The sequence below is a fragment of the Oncorhynchus masou genome, chromosome 10 (assembly GCF_036934945.1).
Source record: "Oncorhynchus masou masou isolate Uvic2021 chromosome 10, UVic_Omas_1.1, whole genome shotgun sequence".
NCBI classification, from domain to species: domain Eukaryota; kingdom Metazoa; phylum Chordata; class Actinopteri; order Salmoniformes; family Salmonidae; genus Oncorhynchus; species Oncorhynchus masou.
The window spans coordinates 37,726,806-37,754,145 of NC_088221.1; the positions used below are offsets into that span (position 1 = coordinate 37,726,806).

Sequence of the window (27,340 nt, forward strand, 5' to 3'; positions counted from 1 at the left end):
ACCAGGACAATTATACTATGACAATATGACAATATGACACTAGGGCAATTATACTGGGACAATTATACTAGGACAATATGACACTAGGACAATTATACTAGGACAATTACACTAGGACAATATGACACTAGGACAATATGACTTTAGGACAATATGACACTAGGACAATATGACACTAGGACAATTATACTAGGACAACATGACACTAGGACAATTATACTAGAACAATATGACACTAGGACAATTATACTAGGACAATATGACACTCATTCATATATCTTTATGTACATATTCTTTATCCCCTTACACTTGTGTATTTGTAATTTTTACTTTTTTAAATTTTACCTTTATTTTACTAGGCAAGTCAGTTAAGAACAAATTCTTATTTTCAATGAGGGCCTCGGAACAGTGGGTTAACTGCCTGTTTAGGGGCATAACGACAGATTTGTAATTTGTCAGCTCGGGGATTTGAACTTTCAACCTTTCGGTTACTTGTCCAACGCTCTAACCACTAGGCTACCCTGTAGTAGTTTGGAAGTGTTAGTTAGATTACTTGTTGATTATTACTGCATTGTCGGAACTCGAAGCACAAGCATTTCGCTACACTCGCATTAACATCTGATAACCATGTGTATGTGACAAATAAAATTAGATTTGATTTGATTAGGACAATATGACACTAGAACAATTATATTAGGTCAATATGACACTAGGACAATTATACTAGGTCAATATGACACTAGGACAATTATACTAGGACAACATGACACTAGGACAATTATACTAGGACAATTACACTAGGACAATTACACTAGGACAATATGACACTAGGTCAATTATACTAGGACAATATGACACTAGGTCAATTATACTAGGACAATATGACACTAGGACAATTATACTAGGACAACATGACACTAGGACAATTATACTAGGTCAATTACACTAGGACAATTACACTAGGACAATATGACACTAGGACAATTACACTAGGACAATTACACTAGGACAATTACACTAGGACAATTATACTAGGTCAATTATACTAGGACAATTATACTAGGACAATATGACACTAGGAAAATTATACTAGGACAATATGACACTAGGACAATTACACTAGGACAATTATACTAGGACAATATGACACTAGGACAATTATACTAGGACAATATGACACTAGAACAATTATACTAGGACAATATGACACTAGAACAATTATACTAGGACAATATGACACTAGGACAATTACACTAGGACAATTATACAAGGTCAATTATACTAGGACAATTATACTAGGACAATATGACACTAGAACAATTATACAAGGTCAATTATACTAGAACAATTATACTAGGACAATTATACAAGGTCAATTATACTAGGACAATTATACTAGGACAACATGACACTAGAACAATTATACAAGGTCAATTATACTAGAACAATTATACTAGGACAATATGACACTAGGACAATATGACACTAGGACAATATGACACTAGGACAATTATACTAGGTCAATTATACTAGGACAATTATACTGGGACAATATGACACTAGGACAATTATACTGGGACAATATGACACTGGGACAATATGACACTAGGACAATATGACACTAGGACAATTATACTAGGTCAATTATACTGGGACAATATGACACTAGGACAATTATACTGGGACAATATGACACTGGGACAATATGACACTAGGACAATATGACACTAGGACAATATGACACTAGGACAATTATACTAGGACAATATGACACTAGGACAATATGACACTAGGACAATTATACTAGGACAATATGACACTAGGACAATATGACACTAGGACAATTATACTAGGTCAATTATACTGGGACAATATGACACTAGGACAATATGACACTAGGACAATATGATACTAGGACAATTATACTAGGTCAATTATACTAGGACAATATGACACCAGGACAATTACACTAGGACAATTATACTAGGACAATATGACACTAGGACAATTATACTAGGACAATTATACTAGGACAATATGACACTAGGACAATTATACTAGGACAATATGACACTAGGACAATTATACTCGGACAATATGACACTAGGACAATATGACACTAGGACAATTATACTAGGTCAATTATACTGGGACAATATGACACTAGGACAATTATACTAGGACAATTATACTAGGACAATATGACACTAGGACAATTATACTAGGACAATATGACACTAGGACAATTATACTCGGACAATATGACACTAGGACAATATGACACTAGGTCAATTATACTAGGACAATAATACTAGGACAATATGACACTAGGACAATATGACACTGGGACAATATGACACTAGGACAATTATACTACGACAATTACACTAGGACAATATGACACTAGGACAATATGACACTGGGACAATTATACTAGGACAATATGACACTAGGACAATATGACACTAGGACAAATATACTTGGACAATATGACACTAGGACAATATGACACTAGGACAATTATACTACGACAATTACACTAGGACAATATGACACTAGGACAATATGACACTGGGACAATTATACTAGGACAATATGACACTAGGACAATATGACACTGGGACAATTATACTTGGACAATATGACACTAGGACAATATGACACTGGGACAATTATACTTGGACAATATGACACTAGGCCAATATGACACTAGGACAATTATACTACGACAATTACACTAGGACAATATGACACTAGGACAATATGACACTGGGACAATTATACTAGGACAATATGACACTAGGACAATATGACACTAGGACAATATGACACTAGGACAATTACACTAGGACAATATGACACTAGGACCATATGACACTAGGACAATATGACACTAGGACAATATGACATTAGGACAATATGACACTAGGACAATATGACACTAGGCAATTATACTAGGACAATATGACACCAGGACAATATGACATTAGGACAATATGACACCAGGACAATATGACATTAGGACAATTATACTAGGACAATTATACTAGGACAATTATACTAGGACAATATGACACTAGGACAATTATACTAGGTCAATTATACTAGGACAATATGACACTAGGACAATTATACTAGGGCAATTATACTAGGACAATTATACTAGGACAATATGACACTAGGACAATTATACTAGGACAATATGACAATAGGACAATTATACTAGGTCAATTATACTAGGACAATATGACACTAGGACAATTATACTAGGACAATATGACACTGGGACAATTATACTAGGACAATTATACTAGGACAATATGACACTAGGACAATTATACTAGGACAATATGACACTGGGACAATTATACTAGGTCAATTATACTAGGACAATTATACTAGGACAATATGACACTAGGTCAATTATACTAGGACAATATGACACTAGGACAATTATACTAGGACAATATGACACTGGGACAATTATACTAGGACAATATGACACTAGAACAATTATACTAGGACAATATGATACTAGGACAATATGGCACTAGGACAATATGGCACTAGGACAATATGGCACTTGGACATTATAACACTAGGACAATTATACTAGGACAATATGGCACTTGGACAATATGACACTAGGACAATTATACTAGGGCAATATGACACTAGGACAATTATACTAGGACAATATGACACTAGGACAATATGACACTAGGACAATTATACTAGGACAATATGGCACTAGGACAATATGACACTAGGACAATATGGCACTAGGACAATATGACACTTGGACAATATGGCACTAGGACAATATGACACTAGGACAATGATACTAGGACAATATGGCACTAGGACAATATGACACTAGGACAATGATACTTGGACAATATGGCACTAGGACAATATGACACTAGGACAATATGGCACTAGGACAATATGACACTAGGACAATATGGCACTAGGACAATATGACACTTGGACAATATGGCACTAGGACAATATGACACTAGGACAATGATACTAGGACAATATGGCACTAGGACAATATGACACTAGGACAATGATACTTGGACAATATGGCACTAGGACAATATGACACTAGGACGCGGGGATAGCAAGTCCCCACTCCACACAATGTCATTGTCCCTGATGCGTGATTCTTTCCGTTAACTTGAATAATCACTTTCATCATGAATTGCTTTTAGAGACTAGTCAAGGACCATATCACCTCCACCCTACCTGACACCCTAGACCCACTCCAATTTGCTTACCGCCCAAATAGGTCCACAGACGATGCAATCTCAACCACACTGCACACTGCCCTAACCCATCTGGACAAGAGGAATACCTATGTGAGAATGCGGTTCATCGACTACAGCTCGGCATTCAACACCATAGTACCCTCCAAGCTCGTCATCAAGCTCGAGACCCTGGGTCTCGACCCCGCCCTGTGCAACTGGGTACTGGACTTCCTGACGGGCCGCCCCCAGGTGGTGAGGGTAGGTAACAACATCTCCTCCCCGCTGATCCTCAACACTGGGGCCCCACAAGGGTGTGTTCTGAGCCCTCTCCTGTACTCCCTGTTCACCCACGACTGCGTGGCCAAGCACGCCTCCAACTCAATCATCAAGTTTGCGGACGACACAACAGTGGTAGGCTTGATTACCAACAACGACGAGACGATTACCAACAACGACGAGATTGTCCTACTGTATCTTGCCTATGCTGCTCTGTACCATCACTCATTCATATATCCTTATGTACATATTCTGTATCCCCTTACACTGTGTATAAGACAGTAGTTTAGGAATTGTTAGTTAGATTACTTGTTGGTTATTACTGCATTGTCGGAACTAGAAGCACAAGCATTTCGCTACACTCGCATTAACATCTGCTTACCATGTGTATGTGACAAATAAAATTTGATTTGATTTGCTCATTTTGCTCCACAGCAAGGAATAAAATACGGGTTTTATTTGCCCTCTCTCTTTCTGCTCGGGCCATGATGAAAAACCAGAGGAGGAAAATAAAAGATTAAGCTGAACGGACAGTAATGAAGTTAGCTTTCGCCTTTCATTTTACTAATCAGAGAGGAGCGGTGGATTAGGAAGAGAGGAGAGAGAGAGACAGAGGGAGAGAGAGACAGAGAGAGAGAGAGAGAGAGAGAGAAATGAGAAGTGAGTGAGACAGAGGGAGAGGGAGAGAAAGAGAGAGAAAGAGAGAGAAGAAGAGAACAAAAGAGAGCAATAATGCTGTGTAGTGGACTAACTCCTCTCTCTCTCTGTAATTAGTAGATTGCATGGCTGAGGGCCAGGGCTGTGCATATAGCTTGCTAGCTACCTCTGTAATCTTCCGCACAGATCAGGGTCAAAAGACATACCGCACTTAGTTATGAAACAGTCCTTCATTAGGCAGACTCATCATCCCTCATCCCTCCCTGATGCATTGATGAATGCAATAAAAATAGGTTTATTTACTAATGTTCCCTCCTCTTTTAGCAGCTGGCTCTATGGCTCCAGAGAAAAAACAATAGTTAGTTTGATAGTGGATAATACATTTATCAATATTCCTAACATGTTGGAGGTAAAAGGACAATATTCAGGTTTAATTAAAAACTCTACTCCTGGAAATACATCAGCCGTCCTCAAATATCTATTTGTCACATGCTTGGTAAACAACAGGTGTAGACAAACAGTGAAATGCTAACTTACGGGCCCTTCCCAACAACAGGTGTAGACAAACAGTGAAATGCTAACTTACAGGCCCTTCCCAACAACAGCTTTTAAAAATAAAAGTTTTTAAAAACATCGAAACGCATGCACAAGCATTTATAATATACAAGGTTGCATTGAAGTGACAGCTTCATTACTATATCAATAACACGACTAAACAGGGAAATGCTAACTTATGGGCCCTTCCCAACATCACAGAGAGAAAGGAAGGGAAATAATAGGCACATGATAACACAAGGAATAAATCCAGTACCGAATCCACGTGCAGGGGTACGAGGTAATTGAGGGAAATATGTACATATAGGTAGGGATAAAGTAACTAGGCAACGGGATAGATAATAAACAGTAACAACAGCGTATGTGATGAATCAAAAGAGTTAGTGCAAAAAGGGTTGATGCAGATAGTTAAATAGTTGACCAATAGCTACCGGGCCTAACTATTTAACAGTCTTATGGCTTGGGGGTAGGAGCTGTTCAGGGTCCTGTTGGTCCATCGGTACTGCTTGCCGTGCAGCCGCAAAGTGAACAGTCTATGACTTGGACAATTTTTAAGGCCTTTCTCTGACACCACCTGGTGTAGAGGTCCTGGATGGCATGGAACTTGGCCCCAGTGATGTACTGGGCCATACTCACCGCCCTCTGTAGGGCCTTGTGGTCGGATGCCAAGCAGTTGGCAAGTTATTCTCCAAATACTACTGTGTCACACCACTCATAATATCAGGTCACGTTGGTCATCGATCTCTTCTCAGTACTCCTCAGTGTGTGTGTGTATGTGTGATCACCTAGATGAGTCAGTGTGAACATCATATTCCAGTGATCTATCTGGTTGGTTTTAACTCAATCCTCCAATCACCACCCATTACACCCTGTAGCAGTATAAACTTCCCCCATTTTACAGCCAGGTATGCCCTACAGCAGTATAAACTTCCCCCATTTTACAGCCAGGTATGCCCTACAGCAGTATAAACTTCCCCCATTTTACAGCCAGGTATGCCCTACAGCAGTATAAACTTCCCCCATTTTACAGCCAGGTATGCCCTACAGCAGTATAAACTTCCCCCATTTTACAGGCAGGTATGTCCTACAGCAGTATAAACTTCCCCCATTTTACAGCCAGGTATGCCCTACAGCAGTATAAACTTACCCCATTTTACAGCCAGGTATGCCCTACAGCAGTATAAACTTCCCCCATTTTACAGGCAGGTATGTCCTACAGCAGTATAAACTTCCCCCATTTTACAGCCAGGTATGCCCTACAGCAGTATAAAACCCCATTTTTATGCCCCCAGTATAAATTTTACAGCCAGGTATGCCCTACAGCAGTATAAACTTACCCCATTTTACAGCCAGGTATGCCCTACAGCAGTATAAACTTACCCCATTTTACAGCCAGGTATGTCCTACAGAAGTATAAACTTCCCCCATTTTACAGCCAGGTATGCCCTACAGCAGTATAAACTTACCCCATTTTACAGCCAGGTATGCCCTACAGCAGTATAAACTTCCCCCATTTTACAGGCAGGTATGCCCTACAGCAGTATAAACTTCCCCCATTTTACAGCCAGGTATGCCCTACAGCAGTATAAACTTACCCCATTTTACAGCCAGGTATGCCCTACAGCAGTATAAACTTCCCCCATTTTACAGCCAGGTATGCCCTACAGCAGTATAAACTTACCCCATTTTACAGCCAGGTATGCCCTACAGCAGTATAAACTTCCCCCATTTTACAGGCAGGTATGTCCTACAGAAGTATAAACTTCCCCCATTTTACAGCCAGGTATGCCCTACAGCAGTATAAACTTCCCCCATTTTACAGGCAGGTATGTCCTACAGAAGTATAAATTCCCCATTTTACAGCCAGGTATGCCCCACAGCAGTATAAACTTACCCCATTTTACAGCCAGGTATGCCCTACAGCAGTATAAACTTACCCCATTTTACAGCCAGGTATGCCCCACAGCAGTATAAACTTACCCCATTTTACAGCCAGGTATGCCCTACAGCAGTATAAACTTCCCTCATTTTACAGCCAGGTATGCCCTACAGCAGTATAAACGTACCCCATTTTACAGCCAGGTATGCCCTACAGCAGTATAAACTTACCCCATTTTAATAAATTCTCTGTGGCCTTATTCTCCTTCAGTTTAGCCTCCTGGTCATTGGCTCTGTTCCAAACACACAGCCTTTTCAGCTTCTTCACAGTCTGTATTCAGTGGAGCACACCAGTGAGTCTAGAGACAACAGCACCCAGACAGTCGTGGCCTGGAGCAAGAAGAGAGAGATACAAGTCGATCAATAACTGAGAGTTAAATAAACAAACCAGCAGAAACTATTTCTGTATTCCGAGAGAGGAGGAGCGAGAGAGAGAGATATAATTCTACATGTATTTGATCATGTAAAGCGAGCCACACTGAACTGAATTAGCCATAAGTGAGTAACATCATTAGCGATTGATTACGTTTTCAGGGAAACATATACACACACACACACACACTGATGTAAACACAATCAACTCACATCCCTGATGTACACACAGCCAACTCTCATCCCTGATGTACACACAGCCAACTCTCATCTCTGATGTACACACAGCCAACTCTCATCACTGATTCATACATAGCCAACTCTAACCAATGATGTACACACAGCCAACTCTAATCAATGATGTACACACAGCCAACTCTAATCAATGATGTGCACACAGCCAACTCTAATCAATGATGTACACACAGCCAGCTCTAATCAATGATGTACACACAGCCAACTCTCATCACTGATTCATACACAGACAACTCTCATCACTGATTAATACACAGACAACTCTCATCACTGATTCATACACAGACAACTCTCATCACTGATTAATACACAGACAACTCTCATCACTGATTAATACACAGCCAACTCTCATCACTGATTCATACACAGACAACTCTCATCACTGATTCATACACAGACAACTCAAACTACATCTAACATTCCATAGAAAACACATTCTTACCCAGTTCCAAACAGGCTCCAGAATAGATTTCCTATGACTTCCATTCCTATCCCATCCTCAGAACACAAATCTCTGCATCCTAAACCATCAGAGCTACCTGAGGGAGACTGGGAGTCTAAAAGCAGCACAGTCACTGATGGCACTTGACTTTATTTAGAAGCCAACCAGTTTCCATTTGTGACAGCCCCCGGGTAGGTAGTGTGGAGGATGGAGAATGGAGTAGTGAAAGCCTGAGGTTTGACAAGACAAGTGCCTGTGATAGCTAAGTGCCTGGCCCCATCCTCTGGTATGAGTGACAGGTCAGTGTGGGATGGCAGATGAGTGACAGAGACCCTGCCCCACCTCCCTGCGGACCCTTCCCTATAGATTGTAGAATGTGAGGCAGCGGCAGTACCAGAGGAGCTGACACACACACACACACACACACACACACACACACACACACACACACACACACACACACACACACACACACACACAGAGAGAGAGAGGAGCTGTACCCCAGTAGCTTCTATCATCCATAGTGGTACTGCTCACTTCACTTCCTGCTACAGATGTAGGATCTTAATTTGATCACCCTGTTGCAGGACAACTTTATAACTTGTAGTGTATTTGAAGTTTAAAAAGGATGCTGAAGTTTATAATTTCCACTTTAAAATTTCAGATTAGATTTTCCCTTACGAAAAATGCATCAACCTCTACAAAAATGTCCATGAATTATAAACCACATTTCCTGTTGCGGCAGCATTATTTTCCTGCTGTAGGAAACTGTCTCAAATTAAGCTCATAAATCTGTACCCACACTAAGAATTGCCTCATCTGACCCACAGTAATACCACTGCAGTGCTGTATAGTCTGATTGGACAGGCATCAGAAAGTCCTGTTTATCCACTATGGGTATAAATCCCCTGGAGATTCCCACCTCTCCTCTCATGTGTCATTGAGGACTCGTTCACTACGCAGCTCTGAAAGAGATGCTCACATCACTGTACCACATGACAGAGTAGCAGTGTACCAGAGCCTCATATTGCATTAACAATAGTTTATGAATGACAGTTTTTTTCCCTTTAACCTTTATTTAACTAGGTAAGTCAGTTAAGAACAAATTCTTATTTACAATGACGGCCTAGAAATAGTGGGTTAACTGCCTTGTTCAGGAGCAGAATGACAGATTTTTACCTTGTAAGCTGGGGGATTTGATCTTGCAACCTTTCGGTTACTAGTCCAACACTCTAACCACTAGGGTACCTGCCGGCCTTCTGTTTGCGTGTGTGTGTGCATGTGTGCGCGTGTGTGTGTGCTCGTGCATGTGTGCTCACTGGACTCATGTGTGTTCTCTGTGTGTGGTGTCTGTCTACACATCACAGACCACTATATTGTCCCAGCAGGTGTTTTGAGGCTAATCCACCATACGGTGTGACTATTGTGTGAGAGGGAGCATCAGTCAAACCAGCTGGAGAGCAGAGAATGGCCGTCCCTCACTATGGGACAGTCACGGTACTTCTGGTAATGTGGGAACAGTGAAGTAATGTGTTCAGTGTTTTCCTCACTTACTTGTCAGTGCTAGACTGGGGTGTGATCTGTGGTGTGGACAAGACAAGCCCTGTACGGTACACAACAGCCTGGGACCATGTGTGGAATGGAGCCTGCAACCGCTGACAAAACATGGTCAGTTAGAGTTTTGAAGGCTCAGCCTCATGTCACTTTAAGATGAACCCAAGGAGCGTCGACGGTGTACTGTGGCTTTGTGAGCCTATGTCAAGTGGGAAACCTCCTGACAGTAAACATATTAGAGCCCTGATATAGTCGTGGGTTCAATCCATAGATCTACCTGCTTCCTCCTGATGTTAAGAACACAACGCTTACAGAGTAGCCATGGTGGCATTACATTCTACAACCTGTCTGTCTGTATTACGGGCATGGTGGCATTACATTCTACAACCTGTCTGTCTGTATTACGGGCATGGTGGCATTACATTCTACAACCTGTCTGTCTGTATTACGGGCATGGTGGCATTACATTCTACAACCAGTCTGTCTGTATTACGGGCATGGTGGCATTACATTCTACAACCAGTCTGTCTGTATTACGGGCATGGTGGCATTACATTCTACAACCTGTCTGTCTGTATTACGGGCATGGTGGCATTACATTCTACAACCTGTCTGTCTGTATTACGGGCATGGTGGCATTACATTCTACAACCTGTCTGTATTATGGGCATGGTGGCATTACATTCTACAACCTGTCTGTATTACAGGCATGGTGGCATTACATTCTAAAACCTGTCTGTCTGTATTACGTGCATGGTGGCATTACATTCTACAACCTGTCTGTCTGTATTATGGGCATGGTGGCATTACATTCTACAACCTGTCTGTCTGTATTACGGGCATGGTGGCATTACATTCTACAACCTGTCTGTCTGTATTATGGGCATGGTGGCATTACATTCTACAACCTGTCTGTATTACGGGCATGGTGGCATTACATTCTACAACCTGTCTGTACTACGGGCATGGTGGCATTACATTCTACAACCTGTCTGTCTGTATTACGGGCATGGTGGCATTACATTCTACAACCTGTCTGTCTGTATTACGGGCATGGTGGCATTACATTCTACAACCTGTCTGTCTGTATTACGGGCATGGTGGCATTACATTCTACAACCTGTCTGTCTGTATTACGGGCATGGTGGCATTACATTCTACAACCTGTCTGTCTGTATTACGGGCATGGTGGCATTACATTCTACAACCTGTCTGTCTGTCTGTCTGTATTACGGGCATGGTGGTATTACATTTTACAACCTGTCTGTCTGTATTACGGGCATGGTGGCATTACATTCTACAACCTGTCTGTCTGTATTACGGGCATGGTGGCATTACATTCTACAACCTGTCTGTATTACGGGCATGGTGGCATTACATTCTACAACCTGTCTGTACTACGGGCATGGTGGCATTACATTCTACAACCTGTCTGTCTGTATTACGGGCATGGTGGCATTACATTCTACAACCTGTCTGTCTGTATTACGGGCATGGTGGCATTACATTCTACAACCTGTCTGTCTGTATTACGGGCATGGTGGCATTACATTCTACAACCTGTCTGTCTGTCTGTCTGTATTACGGGCATGGTGGTATTACATTTTACAACCTGTCTGTCTGTATTACGGGCATGGTGGCATTACATTCTACAACCTGTCTGTCTGTATTACGGGCATGGTGGCATTACATTCTACAACCTGTCTGTCAGTATTACTGGCATGGTGGCATTACATTCTACAACCTGTCTGTCTGTCTGTATTACGGGCATGGTGGTATTACATTCTACAACCTGTCTGTCTGTATTATGGGCATGGTGGCATTACATTCTACAGCGTGTCTGTCTGTCTGTATTACGGGCATGGTGGCATTACATTCTACAAACTGTCTGTCTGTATTATGGGCATGGTGGCATTACATTCTACAACCCATCTGTCTGTATTACGGACATGGTGGCATTACATTCTACAACCTGTCTGTCTGTATTACGGGCATGGTGGCATTACATTCTACAACCTGTCTGTCTGTCTGTATTACGGGCATGGTGGTATTACATTCTACAACCTGTCTGTCTGTATTATGGGCATGGTGGCATTACATTCTACAGCGTGTCTGTCTGTCTGTATTACGGGCATGGTGGCATTACATTCTACAAACTGTCTGTCTGTATTATGGGCATGGTGGCATTACATTCTACAACCCATCTGTCTGTATTACGGACATGGTGGCATTACATTCTACAACCTGTCTGTCTGTATTACGGGCATGGTGGCATTACATTCTACAACCTGTCTGTCTGTATTACGGGCATGGTGGCATTACATTCTACAACCTGTCTGTCTGTCTGTCTGTATTACGGGCATGGTGGTATTACATTTTACAACCTGTCTGTCTGTATTACGGGCATGGTGGCATTACATTCTACAACCTGTCTGTCTGTATTACGGGCATGGTGGCATTACATTCTACAACCTGTCTGTCAGTATTACTGGCATGGTGGCATTACATTCTACAACCTGTCTGTCTGTCTGTATTACGGGCATGGTGGTATTACATTCTACAACCTGTCTGTCTGTATTATGGGCATGGTGGCATTACATTCTACAGCGTGTCTGTCTGTCTGTATTACGGGCATGGTGGCATTACATTCTACAAACTGTCTGTCTGTATTATGGGCATGGTGGCATTACATTCTACAACCCATCTGTCTGTATTACGGACATGGTGGCATTACATTCTACAACCTGTCTGTCTGTATTACGGGCATGGTGGCATTACATTCAACAACCTGTCTGTCTGTCTGTATTACGGGCATGGTGGCATTACAATCTACAACCTGTCTGTCTGTCTGTACTACGGGCATGGTGGCATTACATTTTACAACCTGCCTGTCTGTACTACGGGCATGGTGGCATTACATTCTACAACGTGTCTGTCTGTATTACGGGCATGGTGGCATTACATTCTACAACGTGTCTGTCTGTATTACGGGCATGGTGGCATTACATTCTACAACGTGTCTGTCTGTATTACGGGCATGGTGGCATTACATTCTACTCGGGATGCACAATATATTAGAATATATCGGAATCAACTACATAAAAGTATGTCCAGGCTGTATCAAAGCCCACTATTGTGGCTAATCCTTATTGTGGCTAGCTTCACATAGATGGGTCCGACCACCATTAATCAAATAAGAACTGTCTTATAAATTAGGGTTATTTTCGATGATGACACCTAGCTATATAGTTAGCTACAAAAAAAAAAAGATATCGGTTATCGTTATTGGTATTGAAAATATTGGATATCGGTATCGGCCAAAAATGTCATATCGGTGCATCACTCCATTCTACAACCTGTCTGTCTGTATTACGGCTAGGCATATGAGCGGTGACTATAAATCCCAGAGATTCCATTTTAGAGTCAATCTGATCCTGTAGAAATCCAATAGGCTGGAAAGCCCTGGACACCAAGTGCACTGTTTTTGTTTTCCATGTATTGATCGGCTAGAGATGCTTATCTCCAATATCTTATGTAACATGACCATTCATTCACATGACACGTCAATGGAATACAGCTCCCTCTGAGGGAATCACTCTACAGATAACTTCTCTGCAGAACAGGTTACTTTTGCAGAGGACCACATGCACTAAACATTCACTGATGGAATGAAATCATTTAAAAGGCATTTTAGGCATTGCAAATCTGAACACACCAACGAAATTGTGAGATTTATGTAGGCCTACTCATGAAATAACCTTCCTTGCCCTTGGAAAGGACTGAAATTACACAGGTTTATTAAAAGGCTGCTTCAATCTAGTCTGTATCTATGAGCCTGTAGGACGCATTGCCATGACAGACACACAGGAGAGGTTGATTATACCCGCACTGCCAGGGTAACAAGATACTGGATCCTGATGAGGTGGAGTATCTCTATCTCCTGACAGTTAAGCAGGAGGGGAGGGAAAGGAGAGGAGAGTGGATCCTGACAAGCCTCCAGACAAGCCTCCAGACAAGCCTCCAGACAAGCCTCCAGACAAGCCTCCTGACAAGCCTCCAGACAAGCCTCCTGACAAGCCTCCAGACAAGCCTCCAGACAAGCCTCCTGACAAGCCTCCAGACAAGCCTCCAGACAAGCCTCCAGACAAGCCTCCAGACAAGCCTCCTGACAAGCCTCCAGACAAGCCTCCAGACAAGCCTCCAGACAAGCCTCCTGACAAGCCTCCAGACAAGCCTCCAGACAAGCCTCCAGACAAGCCTCCAGACAAGCCTCCTGACAAGCCTCCAGACAAGCCTCCAGACAAGCCTCCTGACAAGCCTCCAGACAAGCCTCCAGACAAGCCTCCTGACAAGCCTCCAGACAAGCCTCCAGACAAGCCTCCAGACAAGCCTCCAGACAAGCCTCCTGACAAGCCTCCAGACAAGCCTCCAGACAAGCCTCCTGACAAGCCTCCAGACAAGCCTCCAGACAAGCCTAGTAAGGTGCAGGTAGATGCACACTTCACAGCAATAAGAGACAGAATACTCAACCAGACAAGGAGAGGAATGATGCCAGGAGACAAGAAGGAAGGCATAACATTCCCCACCTCTCCCCCCCTGTCATCAGGCAGAGAAATGTGGGTGAATAAGAATCCTCCCAGGCTCAGCAGTAATCAACACATACTACAACTCTCTACTGAGTCTCTTTTCATAGAGCCCCACCAGGGTACAGATGACTCGCGTAGTAGCATTCTGGTGACTTCATCGAAGGTCTAACGTGGAAGTCTGGAGTTCATTAGGCAACATGTCACTGGGATGTGTGTGGGATAGAGTGTGAGCTACACGGCCACAGAGAGGAGAGGCTGTGTAGAGGGGGTGTAGTTGACACCCAAAGCATAGAGCAAGGTACTAATGTACTGTGTTACTATTTTCACATTATTGAGCTGAGTCAAACCAAGTCAAGTGCTGTGCTTGTTTGGTTACGAATCCAGTCGCTGGGACTGTGCTGGACAACGTAAAAAGGAAATATCTGAGCCAGCACAGCACGGGTCAGACCAATAGTGTTATCTGTGTAGTAGTGCACAAAAAGGTTATCTGTGTAGTAGTGCACAAGCCTGTTCAGTAGGATGGAATGTTACACAACGCTTAGAAATGTATTGTGTTGAACAGATATGATTGTTTGCCACATAGAATAGGGAAAAAACACGTCAGCTCTGTTCATTCTATTTCTACCTGTGTTTCTACCTACATTTCACATCACCTCAGGTGAAAGCTGGGCATGTCTCTGTTCTGTTCCTGTATGGTGGAAGTCATTCATGGCTGTTCCATGAATATTTCACCAGTCTGAGGTGTTAACGGTCTCTATGAATAATACAGACAGGGAATAATGAGGTGATAGGTAGGCCATGTCCCAAACAGCACCCTAGTCACAATATAGTGCACTACATTTGACCAGGGCCCACCTTCAACTCCATCATTCTTCCTTTGCATGATTTTTCAATGCCATATATAGCATCCCATTGCCATATATAGAGTATCCCAATGCCATATATAGTATCCCATTGTCATATATAGTATCCCAATGCAATATATAGTATCCCATTGCCATATATAGTATCCCAATGCCATATATAGTATCCCAATGCCATATAGAGTATCCCAATGCCATATATAGTATCCCATTGCCATATATAGTATCCCATTGCCATATAGAGTATCCCAATGCCATATATAGTATCCCAATGCCATATAGAGCATCCCAATGCCATATATAGTAGCCCAATGCCATATATAGTAGCCCAATGCCATATATAGTAGCCCAATGCCATATATAGCATCCCAATGCCATATATAGCATCCCAATGCCATATATAGTATCCCATTGCCATATATAGCATCCCAATGCCATATATAGTAGCCCAACCCAGCTCCGCTTCACTCTATTCATTCACAGAGACGATGAAAGAGACTTCATTAGACAGAGAGAACCTGTTCAAAGGAGCCGGACCAACCAATCCATGCAAATGATGTCCAGGGAAGGCTATGATAAAAGACAATACATATTTAAAAAATCGGGATAAATGGTTTGAATTAAGGCATAACAGACATCAAATATTTCAGAAACTCTGAGCAGTAACTACGTGCTTGTCATGTTTATATGTGACTGAGTAGAAAATGGCAGGCCCTTATGTACTGGTATGGTCTTCAGTGATAGACATACATATCATTCTCAGTAACAGTGTTAGGGAACAAGATGATATAGTTTTACAGTGATACATTTTATCCCTGGCTGGTTTAGCAATACAATAAACATCTTTATAGGGTGCCGGTGGCGGCCCTGGTCATAGGTAGTTCACTATATAGGCAATAAGCTGCCATTTGGGATGCAAGCCAGTGTAAAAGAACCAATCAGAAGAGTGGATATCTGTCACCATTCCGGCTCTGGTATTGACTCATGGAGGGTTTTGCATCCATCATGGATCTGTCACCACCACCAGATTCTCTTGACTCAACCCAAAATAAAGCAGAGCACCAGCGTCCCCTCTGTCTCACCCCCTCTTACACAGTCATACAGCCCATCAAGACACAGTCAGCCAGACAGAAAACCTGTAGTGAGATGGAGATGTAACTGGACTGTAACTGTATGATTTGTAATAATTCCTAACAACATACAACAGTGCTAGATCTGATGAATACATTACTGTACATTAAGCATGTAGAGAGAGGCAGACAGACAGACAGACAGACCTTAGTGAGATGGAGATGCTGCTGTATGGTTGGTAACATAATCATACCTAAATTAATCACATGCAACAATGCATGAACTGATTAATATAGTACTATAGGCTGTAGCCAGTAGCCTGTAGCTAGTAGCCTGTAGCATGTAGCCTGTAGCTAGTAGCCTGTGGTCAGTAGCCTGTGGTCAGTAGCCTAGACACAGAGCGGGAGGCTGCTGTAGATGATGTAACCTAATAGTAAACAGATTTTCCCGCTGGGACTCTGAATGAAACAAAGCGATATTTGCTCTTCTCTTCCTTCCAGAAGACCGTTATTTTCCTCCTCTGTTAGATAACAGAGGGAAAATATGAGACACTGGGCTCCGTCCACTGCACACCTGGGTTCAAATACTATTTGAAATCATTTCAAATACTTCAGCTGTATTTAATTGTGCTTGCCTGGAAAAACGGGACCAATTGAATTGTCACTATTTGGTAAACCCCGCCCATCAGGCATTCATGCAGGTTAAACCAAACGAAAGTATCTGAACACTTTTGGATGCATGGACAACAGGAGGCGGGGATGCTGGCCGCGCTCCCATCCCTCGTCATTGGCCTCTTTTGGCATTTCTGTGACAAAGAGCTGCACCATTTTAAAATGAAGCACGCTAGCTCAGGGCTTGGAGTGCTCTCTCAATGCAGCATTTCATTCTTAGTTTATACACAACAGTATCACAAGAGGTTTCTCTCAAATCAGTGGCTTGTTGTATAAACACAGAACCTGATTGTTGATAACTACCTCAAATCAAATATGTATGATTCCTCTCTCATTTAAATAATAAGCCCAATATACATGTATAATGCAATGAAAACAAAACAACCTGGGTTCATACAGTCAGCTACAGTAAAAGGGATCAGTAAAAGGTCGGAGTTCAACTTCTTAAACTCTAATTGTAAGCTATGTTTCTTGTTAAAACTACTTCAAATCAAATATATATGTTTCCTGTCCCATTTGAATAATATCCTTATATTAATGTATAATGTAATGAAAACAACAACACAACCTGATCTGATCCAGTATAGTAGCTGTAAGTATTTGGGTTCGGGTAGAAGTCTCTGTAGGCCCAGGCAGTGTAGTGGAACTACTGAGGCTTCTTTACTCGGCTCTCGCCTCCACAGTGTGTCCTTGTTTTGTTGTTGTTACTGCTACTGGGGTAATGACATAAACACCACCACGGCAACGGTAACAATAACAAAAACCATATCGGGACCTCAGTGAGATCTATGTGACCTCATTCCTGTGATCAATATCCAGAGGGAGGGGGAGAGAGGGAGGAAGGGGGAAACTAAGGCTGTGGGTAGAAAATAGGTGATGAGGTGGAGGGAGGCATGGGAAATTATGATAGAAGAGGAAGCAAGTGAGGTAGAGTTTTTTATTTATTTAACTAGGTAAGTCAGTTGAGAATAAATTCTTATTTTCAATGATGGCCTAGGAGCAGTGGGTTAACTGCCTTCTTCAGGGGTAGAACAACATATATTTTCCATGTCAGCTGGGGGATTTGACCTTGCAACCTTTCGGTTACTAGTCCAACACCCTAACCACTAGGCTACATCCCACCCCTGTAACTAGTAGCCTGAGTGAGGTAGAGAGGTAAGGTAGAGGTAAAGAGGTAGAGAATGAGGGAGCGAGAGATGAATTGAGATAACCAGGAGTGTTGTTCATAAACAAAGGGAGGATTTACTCATTAACAGACAGCAGAGTGACTCACTCATATCACCAACAGGGGAATGGAGAGAGGAGGAAGGAGAGCAAGACTGAGAGAGAGAGATAGGGGCAGTGGGGGAGAAAGAGAGGAGGGGAGAAAGGGACCTAGATCCTATCTGGAGGTCTATGATATCAGTCATGTCTCCCACACATCACCATCCTTGGCATATCTTACTGCACTGTCCTTGACTTCCCACAAGGAAAGAAAACTAATGTAAATTATACCCATGTTAGTCTGCTCATTAAATGTCCAAAGCAGCCATTTTTATCTCAATATCACATCATTTCTGGGTAACAATGAAGTACCTTACTGTGATTGTTTTCAATTAAAATGGTCAAGAAACAAAAATACATTCTTAGCAAAGAGCAATTACTCAAGCAATAATTTTGCTCGGACTGCCTGGGAGTGGTCTGATTGGGGAGTAGATAACTGAAAAGTAGCTATTATTGGCAGAGATGTTTGGAACTCTCTTTCTTATTGGTCTATTAACCAATTTACTGCCTGGTGATGTCACCAGACAGGCCAAAACTCCATCCCACCAAAACAGGCTGAAATTGCAGGCGGTCTTTTCAAATCAATCAATCAAACAGCTCTTACACTAAAATAGCATTATCATCATTTTAACAATTTCACAGTGTTATTCCAAACTCATGGGGTGGAAATATATGTAACATGTATTTGACTGCACTGGATCTTTAATAAACCTGTTTCAAAGCTCTCTTCTCTGATAAATCACTCTGTTACAGTGGGATGGAACATCAAAGGAAACAATGGGAACTCCTTACAATAGAAAACAGCTAAACATGGCCATATAAAAATGCATACTAAATAAGACTTCAAATCAATACTTGCATCCAAAACAGTCAATCATATGCTCTCGTGGTTTTGTGTTTTTTTTTAAAGAACAGATCGATGATCTGTCTGAGAATGTCAGCTTCAGGAATGTCAGCTCAGTCATGTCAGCAGTAACGACTCCCTAAGTTGAGCTGATCATATTATTGGATTGCTCACTCTCTCTTCACTCATTGCCCTGGGGGTCAAAACTAGGATCACACATTTGTTGTCTGTAACAACCAACCACAGAGAGAGGAGAGATGAAAAGCCAGGGAGTGGTGGGCTCCCCACATCTCAGGTCTACTCATCTCCCTGAGTCAAGGACAGGCTGGTAATTGTCTTAAGGTGTGAACATGCTTCAGTTCGGCTTGAGCCGAGCCGAAGTTAAGCGAACCGAACAAGTGTGCTTGCATACTCCCTTAAAAGACCTTCGCTTGGAAATCTAGAAAAAAGCGGCAACAGTACTGTTTGTCCATTTTGAGACGCTGTACCCATTACACACTTCCTCAAAATAGTCCGAATGAATCTAAGATAACACTGTCACGACTTCCACTGAAGTCGGTCCCTCTCCTTGTTCGGACGGCGTTCGGCGGTCGACGTCACCGGCTTTCTAGCCATCGACAATCCACTTTTCATTTTCCATTTGTTTTGTCTTTGTTTTTTACACACCTGGTTTCTATTCCCCAATTACATGTTCATTATTTAACCCACTGTTTCCCCCATGTTTGTGGGCGTGTTTGGCTGGTATTGTTTGCCGGGTTCGTTATTACGCCCGTTATTTACGAGTGTCCGGTATTTCACGCAACTTTAGTATTTGTTTTATACTGGTGCTGTTCGTGGACTAAATTACCTTGTACACTCATCTCTGCTCTCCTGCGCCTGATTCCATGCACCAGCCTGACAAACACAAGAAATCTGTCATTAATTTTTATGTTTTTGCCAAGGATATCTTAGTCTAGTTTACATCTAACTAAGATGTTTGGTGCAGTATTTCTCAATGAAAAAATGTGCATGAAAACAAGTCCTCTCTCATTGAATGACAGCAAATACTTTATTGAACGATCCCTACTGTTGACTAATCACTGACGAAGGGGAGTAGACTTTGGTTTGCCTCTAGAAAAAATCTTGTGTGCCTGAACAGCCAAAAAACAGCCAAAACAAACAAAAATGTTGTCATAATAGATGCACAAACTCTTCAGAACTGTTTTGGCTGGGAAGCATGCCCTTTACCCACTGGGAGTGAGGAGGTGAGAGTCAGGGGAAAGAGGGAGTAGGAGGAGGGGATGATGTTATCTCTGTTTACTGAGGAGTAACCTAAGGTAGCAGGCGTAAAATAAATGCCTGAGCGGGTTCCCCACATCTGTTTTTTAGGGGGAAAGGAAGCTAGTTTGAAGATACTGTATCCCTGAAAACTGGATGGTTCCATTTAAAATTAACCCCGCTGAGGGTGACTAAGGAGTGTCATGACGTTGCCCTCTTTGGGTACAGCAAGCCCATCCCCCTCTCCCTGCCTCCCCGGCCTCCTTCAACTAGGCTGCTGTGATCAGAGAGAGGTCATAAATTCCTGAGAAGACCATGCCTCATGGCCACACAGTATAAGAGACAGAGTGAATTTTCATAGAGAACAAAATAATATCTTCCACCTCACAGAACTTGAGGTCCGAACAAATTTCATGTTTCGGACAAGGTATAAAAGATTGGTGATTCCCTTATCATTTCTTGTAACCATATTGACTTTGTTTGTTTGTTTATGCATTTCTGTGAATTACTTAGTTAGTAATAAATAAATGATTTAAGACAATTGATGTATGGATGACTCATAGTGAAGACTGGGTTTGTGCAGATAACCAACAATTTACGACGTTTGGAATGAGACTAACGTGAGGTAAAGTAAATCATTCATTAATCAGAAGACTATGGATCAGATACGAAAATACCTGAAAAGTTATTTTAGGAAATGATAACTTTGTAATCTGAATATTTTCCTTGGTGCCCCGACTTCCTAGTAAATTACGGTTACTGATTAATCAGTATGACCGCGTAATACTAATTACAGAGAATCTTTGATAAAAAACTAAGTCTTCAATTTAACGATAGTAAAGACACGACAGGAGCTAACAATCACCTCTCCTCAAGAAAGGGACAGCGGCACAAGTTATCTCTGAGAGGTTATAATCTCTCTCTCGTGATGAGCACAGAGCTTTTTGTCTATCTCTCCTCACTATTATCCAAACACAGCACAGGGTGGGTATCCTGCTGTCATATCTAGGTAACAGGAAGAAGTGTCATATTACTCAGTCACACCAGCTCAGACACAGAGTACTACACCATGCTGCTAAACTGTCTGCCACTATTTCTACTGAGCCAAAAATAGCAGTGTTTTTACCTGTGAGCTGAGCTGTAACAACTCCTTTTCATCTTGGAAGCATGTTCAGCATTAGTGTGTCAAACTACTTCAATTGTAGCTAAGATCAGAGGGGTTTTCCATTATACTTGGCTAAAGAAGATAATACGCCAACTGAAAAAACGCCCTTTTAGCAGGTAACCCAAGTACCATTCTACTGTTACAGTGTAGTGAATGGGGGAGCCATATTCTTTGAATAACTCATCGAAATCCCCAGGATATCCTCTAGTTAGTAGTGCTGAATGGTGGGCACTGAAATGATTGCCGCCCATCTGAACCTGTTTGTCTCGTACACCACACGCAACGTTGCATTACTCCTGGCTCTGACTGAAACTGTACAAACCTGCATTTATCAACTCAATTTATTTTCTCATTTCTTATGAGGTGAAAGACTCTCCTCCTCTTTTTAACCCTGCTCCACCCCATCTCGCCTTCTCCAACTATCAATTCAATTTAAATTGAAGGGCGTTATTGGCACATCTATATGTACCTCTATCTGGTTTTCTCCTTCTGTACCCCTCTCTCACCCTCCCCACTCTCTCTTTCAGCAGATGAAATATTCAGGGGAGCCTGCATGCTGTATGTTTCCGCCCATGTGGCTGTAGGGCTGACTGCTCCTGCTCTGCTATCTCCTACTCTTCTCTCCTCTGGCTGCTCCCTACACTGTAAACCCCAAGGCATTTGTTTTACAACAAATACTTCTAAATCTCACCTTTCTAGTAAGAATAGTTATAAATTGCTGAGGTGTAGTCACTTTTGAGGACGCAGGCTCCAGTACACAGTACAGATATGAAAATATGAAATATTTGATATGATGTATATCCTATTCAAGAAAACTGTATGAAAAGGCTTGAAATGACTTTTGTGCTTTCTAAATATAGTATCATCAAATTATAAAACTACCTATGAGTTCACCTTCCTTATAAGTGTAAAATACATATTTTTATGTTCAGTGTTAGAGAAATGTGCATATTTTCTAATGGTCTCTCGTTCAAAATGTCTGCCCCCATTGCTGTGAACGTCTCACAGAGCTCTAACTTAGTTTCCTGGACTGTCAGGAACTCACCTTTCATCTCATATTAATATTGTCCGTCTATGACAAATAGTTTTTGTTTAAAATCCATGAATTATTTTTGATAACTGTCTATAAATTGATCTCTGAATGTACTATAGTGACAAAACCGCTCTCTCCTGCTGCGCTACGATGTAAGTGGCTGTGATGTAAGGTCCAGCCCATAGTTGGACAGTCAGATGAGTGAATGAAATGGTGGGAGGGACATCCCAGCTTCAAGTGGTGTCAGATTTCACATCCTGCTTCACACAGCAGACATACGTCTGTGTTGGTGAGAATCAGAGCTACTGACCAATACAATACTATGGTATCCACAGGTCGATTTAGAAGCGGAAATGTCGGTCAGAACCGGTAACAGAACCACGCAGGTCTCACACTGTTCTCCTCACATTGTTCCTAACCCTGGCAGTAATTCTGAATGCCGGTTGAAGGTGAATAAAAATGAAAGCTGTTGGATATCCAAACTCTGGCTGGATTCCAATAAGAATACACATCACTTTGCATGCCAGCATAATGTGACTTGCAAGTAGGGTTGTAAAATTCTGGTACGTTTCCCACACTTTCTAGAAATCCCGTTTGGAAAATTCCTTGGAAATCTTTCAACCAGGTTTATTTTATTTTTTTATCTGGGAATTTTGGGATAATTACTGGAATTTAGAAAACAAACTAAATCATGAGTTTCAGGCCACTGTATTAGTTAGGGTAACGCTAGGCCTCAAAGTAAGGCCTTATGAGACATGTAATTTATTGTCACAAAAAATGCATTGTCACAAAGAGTTAATTATAATTAATTATTAATTCATTATAATGATAGCATTAGCCTACGAACTCACTTGGTGAAGGCATCAGGACCAGCAACATACACATTCAACAACCATGTCTCTGTCACTACAGTCATGGGTGTGAACTCTATAATTCACTCGAAAAGGAAAGGCACAATAGGACATTTTATTGGGGGCGTGGCTTAGTGAAGGCATTACAATTGATGACAGAACTCAAATCTGGAACCACTACATGGTCATAGTGACTCAATCGGTTTGAGTAATTACTACAAAATCACTACGTAATTGTACTATGATATATTAAGTGTGATGGATTCCCTCAAAGGTTTTGATCACAGTACATTGGGGTTTACAGTGCACATCCTGGAGCGACTGAATTCAGCAGACGGAGTCAATATGTATGTCCCAAATGGCACCCTATTCCCCATGTAGTGCGCTAGTTTTGACCAGGGCCCATAGGGAATCAGGTGCAATTTGGGACACAGGCTTGCCTCCAGTGCAACCCAGCCCAGTTCAGCCCAGACTAGCCCGTGATACGATCCAGTGCATACGAACACACTATTGATACTCCATGGATTCATTAGCCTGCCCAGTTCATCTGATCCTCCCATGGATGCATTAGCCTGCCCAGTTCATCTGATCCTCCCATGGATGCATTAGCCTGCCCAGTTCATCTGATCCTCCCATGGATGCATTAGCCTGCCCAGTTCATCTGATCCTCCCATGGATTCATTAGCCTGCCCAGTTCATCTGATCCTCCCATGGATGCATTAGCCTGCCCAGTTCATCTGATCCTCCCATGGATTCATTAGCCTGCCCAGTTCATCTGATCCTCCCATGGATTCATTAGCCTGTCCAGTTCATCTGATCCTCCCATGGATTCATTAGCCTGCCCAGTTAATCTGATCCTCCCATGGATGCATTAGCCTGTCCAGTTCATCTGATCCTCCCATGGATTCATTAGCCTGCCCAGTTCATCTGATCCTCCCATGGATTCATTAGCCTGTCCAGTTCATCTGATCCTCCCATGGATTCATTAGCCTGCCCAGTTCATCTGATCCTCCCATGGATTCATTAGCGTGCCCAGTTCATCTGATCCTCCCATGGATGCATTAGCCTGCCTGGTGGGAGGCCCGGGGTGAATCATTATTTTTATTTTTTATTTAACCTTTGTTTATCCAGGTAAGTCAATTAAGAACAAATTCTTATTTACAATGGCGGCCATGTGTGCCTGACAGAGAAATGGGGCAAAATGACAAACCACATACATAATAATGGCAAAACACACCAGTGTCATGACCATAGAAATATAATTACTAGAAAAACAAAAGACAACGGGAATGTAACTCCTGGGTACACTCAATATGGCTGGTAATTCTATGTCTATGGTTATGACCCTGCCTCTGCCCCACTCCGCCAACATAATCGTCAGAAGGTCAGCAATGCATGACTGGAGAGTGACCACCATCTCGCAACACACAAGTCATGTGACAGGGGTGTGGGATAAAGATGTTCATAATCAGCATTTCTCTGCGCATCAGAGGGGAACGACATGAGAACGCACACACATACATAGCTAACAGATATCCCAGCGCTACAGGCAGTCATCTGATGTCTGTGCTGAATAAACAAACATATCAAGCGTGTTGGTCTCTCCTATCAGAAGTGTCTATAGTACAGAACACTGTGATACATGCACAACATACAATTTATTCATTTATTTCTGGCTGAGTAACGTTAGGTACTGTATTGCTTAATTCTGTCAGCAAATGCATAATTTATGTATCCTTAGAATACGCACTGCAAGAGACGCTTTCTCCAACCTTTCAGGATAAAGTAGAAATGTGCACTTCAGTCAAACAAGACGGATGAAACCTTACTCTAGTTATACACAGTGCTGCCTTTACAGTATCTACTGTAACAGATCATCAACTGCGTATATATGTTAGGCCATCCTAGCTCAAATTAAAGGTGCCTCGTTCATTACCCATAACAGAGTATAGAGCACATGTAGACTATAGCACACAAACTGCCCATTCATTCCTGGTACAAAATCAGTCCATGAAAACTCTTTGCTCCTGTCCAATTCTCATGAAAGACAAAAATATTACACAACAACATTCTACACATGCGTAAGACATGAGAGATAAGAATCTCTGCAGATTCACCTTTGTTGTGAGTAAAGCGTGTGTCTCAGTCCAGCTCAGTACAGCAGGCATGCAGCTAGACTCCATCTGCTCTCTCCTACACTCTTCTCTGCTGTGCTCTAGCAGTGTGTGTGCGCGCGTGTGTGTGTATGAATACTCCAGCCCTCTCTCTGCCTAGCTGTTGTTACGTTACGGTCAACGGAAAAGAGTCCTACCGAGCATGCTCCAACTGAACAACCCTCGCTGTCGGCATGGAAACCGGGAAGCGGGGCAGGCAGCAGCGGTGTATAAGTGGTGAAGCGCATTCTACTCACTCTCTGATCTCGGTTACTCCTCTCTCTCGCTGTTTTAGGGCTTTACTGGCATGGGAAACATATGTTAACATTGCCAAAGCAAGTGAAATAGATAATAAACTAAAGTGAAATAAACAGTCAAAGTTAACAGTAAACATTACACTCACAAAAGTTCCAAAATAATAGGCATTTCAAATGTCATATTATGTCTATATACAGTGTTGTACTGATGTGCAAATAGTTAAAGTACAAAAAGGAAAATAAATAAACATAAATACTGGTTGTATTTACAATAGTGTTTGTTCTTCACTGGTTGCCTTTTTCTTGTGGCAACAGATCACAAATCTTGCTACTGTGATGGCACACAGGGGTTTTTCACCCAATAGATATAGGAGTTTGTCAAAATTGGAGTCGTTTTCAAATTATTTGTGGATCTGTGTAATCTGAAGGAAATATATGTCTCTAATATGGGCATACATTTGGAAGGAGGTTAGGAAGTGCAGCTCAGTTTCCACCTCATTTTGTGGGCAGTGTGCACATAGCCTGTCTTCTCTTGAGAGCCAGGTCTGCCTTCCGCAGTCAAAGATTTCCTTAGTTTTGGGTCAGTCACAGTGTACTCTCTTTTTAGGGCCAAATAGCATTATAGTTTTCTCTGTTTTTTTTGTAAATTATTTCCAATGTGTCAAGTAATTATCTTTTTGTTTTCTCGTGATTTTGTTGGGTCTATATGTGTTTGTGAACAAAGACCCTGGACCTGTTTGCTTAGGGGAGTCTTCTTCAGGTTAATTTCTCTGTAGGTGATGGCTTTGTTATGGAAGGTTTGGAAGTCGCTTCCTTTTAGGTTGTTGTAGAATTTAACAGCTCTTTTCTGCCTAATTCTGTTCTGCATGTGTAACCGATGTGAAATGGCTAGCTAGTTAGCGGTGGTGCGCGCTCTGAGACCTTGAAGTAGTGGTTCCCCTTGCTCTGCAAGGGCTGTGGCTTTTGTGGCGCGATGGGTAATGATGCTTCATGGGTAACTGTTGTCGGTGTGTGCAGAGGGTCC

The 27,340-nt window shown here is 42.0% G+C and overlaps 1 protein-coding gene across 1 annotated transcript in view; it reads right to left on the reverse strand.

Moving 5' to 3' along the window:
- si:dkey-91i10.2 (uncharacterized protein LOC555224 homolog) overlaps positions 1–26,105 on the reverse strand; it is a 71,995-nt gene extending 45,890 nt beyond the window's left edge. The window contains exons 1-2 of the mRNA XM_064976703.1: positions 26,024–26,105; positions 7,851–8,009 (exon numbers count right to left, since the gene is read on the reverse strand). The gene's annotated coding sequence lies outside the window, so the exon portion shown is untranslated. The remainder of the gene's footprint in view (positions 1–7,850; positions 8,010–26,023) is intronic.
- Positions 26,106–27,340: the final 1,235 nt, after the last annotated feature.